The sequence below is a fragment of the Gorilla gorilla genome, chromosome 2 (genome assembly GCF_029281585.2).
Source record: "Gorilla gorilla gorilla isolate KB3781 chromosome 2, NHGRI_mGorGor1-v2.1_pri, whole genome shotgun sequence".
Classification (NCBI taxonomy): domain Eukaryota; kingdom Metazoa; phylum Chordata; class Mammalia; order Primates; family Hominidae; genus Gorilla; species Gorilla gorilla.
The window spans coordinates 23556235-23562234 of NC_086017.1; the positions used below are offsets into that span (position 1 = coordinate 23556235).

Sequence of the window (6000 nt, forward strand, 5' to 3'; positions counted from 1 at the left end):
TACCCTGTTACTATTTGAATATCAGTAAGTTTTCAAGCATGACAGCTCTCAAATGGCTGTATGTATATGGCCCGTGTTCAGCATGCCTAAATGGTTGGTCTGTCGGTTTTATCCAGCTCTTTGAGCAGAGTGTTTGCTCACATCCTTACACAACCATAGCTGGAAGTCTTATGCATTCCCACCACAGCATATTATTTTTATTACTACCCTTCATTTAAAAAATTGAACTGATGAAATTACATCTGAAATTATTTCCTTTTTGCTTGAAGAAAACCTATTAGTGTTTCCTTTAGTTCATGTCTGCTAGTGACAATTCTGTAATTTAAAATGTATCCGAACTTGCCTTTATTCATCTTTGTTCTTGAAAGATATTTTCTCTGGTTATAAAGTTCTTGGGTTGGTAGTTATTTTCTTTGGCACATTGGTATTATCATTCTGTTGTCCTCTGTCTTTTGTATTTCTTGTGGAAAAGCTAGCACTCATTCTAATTGTTACTTTTTAAAGGTAATTTTTGGGTACTTCTGCCTGTTTTTAAGACTTTCTCTTAGTCTTCGGTTTTTGGCAGTTTTATTTTGAAATATTTGTGTAGGCTTTGAAAAATTGTGCTTGGGATTTGTTGGAATTTTTGAATCTATAGATGGATTTTTTTCATCACCTTTGGACAATTCTCAGCCATTTTATCATCATTTATTGCCCCTCTATCTCATAGCTTCTACTGGATTCCAGTGAAATGTATTTAGACCTTTTACTGTGTTCTCTCTGTCTTTTATTCCCTGATTTGTTTTCCTCTCATAGTTTTATCTCATTGTGCTTCATTTAAGACATTTTCTTTTTAATCTATCATCTAACTTAATTCTCTCTTTAGCTGTGTCTAATCCACTGTTAACCCATCCATTGTGTTTTTAATTTCAGTGTTTATATTTTGAAATTGGGGAATTTATTTCTATTTAGCTCAAATCTGCCATTCATTTTTTAAAATATAGTTTTCAATTCTCTGCTGAAATTATCAATCTTTTCTGTTGTCTCCTGGGACTTATAAACATAGTAATTTTAAAGACTTTTCCTGATCATCCCAATATCCAGAACCTCTGTGTGTCTATTTCTATCGTCTGTTGACTGCTGGTTTCATTCATGTTGTCTTGTCTCTTCATTTGCTTAGATATGTTTAGCTATGTGGTAGATATTTTATATGCTAAATTGTTTGCCAAAATAACTCGAGGCCTAGGATTGTAGGTATTCTCTTTCAGATAATATTTTTGTTTGCTTCTACCGGTATCCTAGTGGACACTAGAATTTGGCATCACCTCAATGCAGTTTCACAAATTGAGATCTTCCGGGTGTCCAGATGACTGGAAGCTGGACTCACCAACTTCCTGTTCACTTCTGGGCATCAGATCTTTGTTAATGCAATCCACATATACAGTTTGCTTTTTGAACTGGTACCTCCCATGGGCCAGTTAGTATGAGTCAAGGTGAGGCCAGGGGCAGCACCAGGGGTGGGAGACCATAGGACAGAGCCAACACCAGCAGACTTGGCAGGGAGGGAACCACAAGGAGCAGCTTCCAATTTAGTGTGAGAAAGATTCCTTCCCCTGGGGCTGTCCAGGGAGGGTTTCCCAGGTGGGAGGAAGCACTTTATCATGGCAGGTGGGGAGCAGGGTTTGGGTGCTGGAGGAAGTGCAGAGGGGAATTTGGGCATTTAATGGGGTATGAGAGACAGGGAACTGGATTCCTTTGAAGGCCAATGAGGTTCTGTGTCTTCCTGGCAGAAACAATTCCATCTGATTGGTGAGAAGCTCCCCCAGGCTGCCTCTTGAGATCACAAATGCCATTCGTATCGCCTTAGCACTCAACTCATTGCTGTGCGAAACTCATTTCCCATCAAAGGGAAAGGAATTCTTTTTAATTTTAATTTTAGATTTGGGGGTACATGTGCAGGTTTGTTATATATTACATGATGCTGAGGTTTGGGCTTCTATTGATCCCTTCACTCAGATAGTGAACACTGTACCCAATAGGAAGTTTTTCAGCCCTTGCCCTCTCCCTCCTCCTTTTGGAGTCCCTGCTGTCTACTATTGTCATCTTTTTGCCCATGTGTTCCCAGTGTTTAGCTCCCACTTACAAGTGAAAATGTATTATATTTGGTTTTCTATTTCTGTGTTAATTCACTTAGGATAATGGCCTCCAGCTGCATCCATGTTGCTGCAAAGGCCAGGATTTTATTCCTTTTTATGGCTGTGTTGTATTCCATGGTGTATATATACCACATTTCTTTATTCATTCCACCGTTGATGGGCACCTGGGTTGATTCCATGCCTTTACTATTGTGAATAGTGCTATGATAAACATACCAGTGTAAGTGTCATTTTGGTAGAACAAGTTATTTTCCTTTGTGTATATGCCTAGTCATGGGATTGCTGGGTCTAATGGTAGTTCTATTTTCAGTTCTTTGAGAAACTTCCAAACTGCTTTCCATAGGGGCTGAACTAATTTACATTCCCACTAACAGTGCATAAGCATTCAGGAAGGTAATTTTTTTTTAAATGAGGCGCAGGACAAGGATCCTGGTTGTTTCTCTCAAGGCCAGCTACCCCATTGCCCATCTTGCCAGTCCCTCCACCTCCCTGAGCTTGACTCTAGCCTGTCTTTGATCCTTGCACAGCTGGGCTTGGTCCAGCCTCAGGGCCTTTGCACCCGCTTTTCTCTTGCCTGGGGTGCTCTTTCCCCAGTTCCTCACAGCTCTCGCCTCGAATGTCATCTGCTCCTGACCACCCAGTCTGAGGTGGATCTCCTTCATTCTCCATCACAGCAATGTCTACTACTTCCTCTTTTTTATTTATCAAATCCCCATCTGTAATTATTTAAATTACATAAGTATTTGTTTCTGGTTTGCCTCTTCCTTTATAAAAGGAAACCCCACAGTCTCAGTGTATTAGTCTGTTTTCATGCTGCTAATAAAAACATACCTGAGACTGGGTCATTTATACAGGAAAGAGGTTTAATGGGCTTACAGTTCTGCATGGCTGGGGAGGCCTTACAATCATGGCAGAAGGCAAGGAGGAGCAAGTCATGTCTTACATGGATGGCAGCAGGAAAAGAGAGAGCTTGTGAGGGAAACTCCCCCTTATAGAACCATCAGATCTCGTGAGACTTATTCACTATCATGAGAACAGCATGGGAATGACCCACTCCCATGATTCAATTACCTCCCACTGGGTCCCTCCTACAACACCTGGGAATTGTGGGAGCTACAATTCGAGATGAGATTTGGGTGGGGACACAGCCAAACCATATCCCTTGGGGACCTGTCTATCCTTCACATTGCACTGGGACTGGTGCAGAGCTAATACCCATGCTAACAAATGCAGAGGGAATGGGTAAGTGAATAAGGGAGGTAGAGAGGGAATGAATAAATGAGTCAGTGAGTAGTGCCTGTGATCTTAGAGCACCTTGATGTAAAGCTCCTAGGTGGGGGCAAGAGGAGGGGGCATTTGGGCCTGCACCCTGCTGAGAACCAGGGATTCACATGTGTGTAAACCCAGGCTGTGTCTAATTGCCCAGAAAGCTTTACTGGGGGCCTATGATGTGCTGGGAGTGAATCAAAACTGACTGAATTTCCTGATGCTTTGGCAAACACAATAAATAACTCCATTATATACTGTCATTTAATATCCTCTATGATAAAACAGCTCCTCTATGTTAGAAATAAAACAGAGAGAGGGAGAAAGTGCTGGGAGGACCAGCTGCAATTTAAAATCATGTACATATCTCCCCAGGGTTATTACAGAAAAATAAAATATAACACATTGCATGTCATATTCATTCTAATATTACAGACAATACATCCCTTGTTATATTTATATGTTATAACACTGTAATATAGTGTAATACAGTAATATGACATATAATACAATGTTATATAACATGTAGGTAATTATAACATAATTATATGATATAATAAATTATATGTGATGATGATATATAATGATATATTGTATTATGTGCTCTATTACTTATATTCATATGGAATTCTGACCTCCTGCAGGCAGACTCAAGGCTGACTTCCATGGGAACATGGGGAGTGCCTTGGGCCCCCTAAGATTAAGATACCAGGTAGCCTCAGTTCTGGTCCCGTGACCATCACTGCATGTCTCCGAGACTCAGCTGCTCACCACAAAGGTTGTGGGGATGATTACATGAAAAGGGATGAGGGAATTATCCTTAATAAGCACCTACTGGGTGCCAGTTAATTTTCACACCCAGCAGCATGAGTCTTCCAACATTGCAGGCTGACATTCCTTTTAACTTATTATGATTATTATTGACATTAAGAAACAGCTGAGAATTGGAGGGCCCAGCATAATCATTATACAGACGCGAACTCTCCCGCACCTCTGCCCCAGCAGCAGCCGTTGTTGTCCCATTCTGCTGCTCTCATTTCATCCCAAAGTCCTTAGTTGTGTGTGTGTGTGTGTGTGTGCGCGCACGCGCGTGCCTGTGCCTAGGGGGAGGGGCTGGAATGTTTTTAAGGAAATCCTGGACTTTACAGATAAGGATTTAAAAAAACAAAGTAACCACGAAACTCTCATGGCATCCAAAAAAATTGACAATAATTCCTTGCTATCTTCTAGCTCAGTCCATATTCAGCCACCCATGGTCCTCTCAAGGGTGTTTTTTCACACCCAATTTATTCAAATCAGGATCCCCGTAAGATCCACATAGTGCTTTAGGTTGATAAGTCTCTTAAGTGTCCCTTATAACATGTGCTCCTCCTGCTTTTCATTTCCATGCCATTTATTTCTTAAACAAGCAGGGTCAAAGTGTGTCCTATGGACATGCTTTGGAAATGAATGAACGGTGGAGTGAGTGAATGCATGATGGCTCACACTCATTCTCTCTTTGCAGGAAAAGTGGGCAAGTTTTGAGTTCAACCTGAGGCCTCAAGGATGTGTGCAACCCATGGTACTTGAATTTACTTATTGACTGTTTTTTTGGAAATCCTTATTTCCCAAAACTCGTGGAAGGAGCTGACTTCTGGCAGGAAATGTGGAACTGGCAGCGTGTCGTGCAAGCATCTGCAATCCCAGTCCTGAGCTGGACTTCTCAGAGAGGCTGGGCATTATTTATGGAGATGTCGGAGTGACAGGGGAACTTCTGGCCAGGAACTGCCGGTGGTGTCACATCCTTAACCTGGCTGACATCGGAACACCCTGGGGGGAGCATTTCTCCAGGAAAGGATGGTGGGTCAGGAGCCCGCATGGTGTCTTTTCAAAGCAATAATAAAGATATCAGAAGGGCAATCTGTCAGGCACAGACACTACTGGGCCTTGCTGAAGCTCGGCAGATGGTGCAGAGGAGAAGAACAGGGCTGGGAACCAGATGTTTCATTTCCTGAAAATAGACATGTCAGGTCTTCGGGGCTGTCAGATGCCCCCTCATTAGCCCATCAGCCTAAATGGAGCCATTGAGCACTGACATCTCACTCAGCTGTGGCACCTGGCAGAGGACCCAGGCCCAGAGCTGTCCAGCCTGGGGCCCTGGCCTGGGGTCTGAAAAGGCCGGGAAGGGGCAGCTACAGTGGACAGTCCTTTCCCCTCTACAGATGAGGAAACTGAGGCCAAGAGAGGGGACGGTGCTTCAAAGGGTGGCAGCGATTCAATGGCAGAGATGGAATGGACCAGGTTTCAGCTCAGGGGTTCATAGAATTTCAGTGCTCAGAGTCTTTGGGAACCCACACGAGAGGGCTTCTGGTTGGTTCAGATGCTCCTGAGTTGTTCTGGAGCTGCCCTGCCCCTTCCTATTTTTGCCATATCCTTGGGAGACTTGTCTTTGGGCTCATCTTACTTCAAGCACACTCACGTTTTTCCACTTAAGCAAATGGAAACTTGATAAACTGCCTTCAACAACAACAACAACCCCAAACCCAGCATCACACACCATACATGCAAGACAGTGTGTGATGAACACACTGAACAATGAACCCAGTGATTTCTAAGGAGT

General features: G+C 42.8%; 1 long non-coding RNA gene across 2 annotated transcripts in view; it reads left to right on the top strand.

The window, feature by feature from the left end:
- Positions 1 to 5297, top strand: part of LOC109026185 (uncharacterized) — a 95865-nt gene extending 90568 nt beyond the window's left edge. For both annotated transcript variants that reach the window (XR_008677958.2, XR_008677957.2), the window contains one exon: positions 4906 to 5297. This is a non-coding gene — a long non-coding RNA (uncharacterized lncRNA). The remainder of the gene's footprint in view (positions 1 to 4905) is intronic.
- The last annotated feature ends 703 nt before the right edge of the window (positions 5298 to 6000 follow it).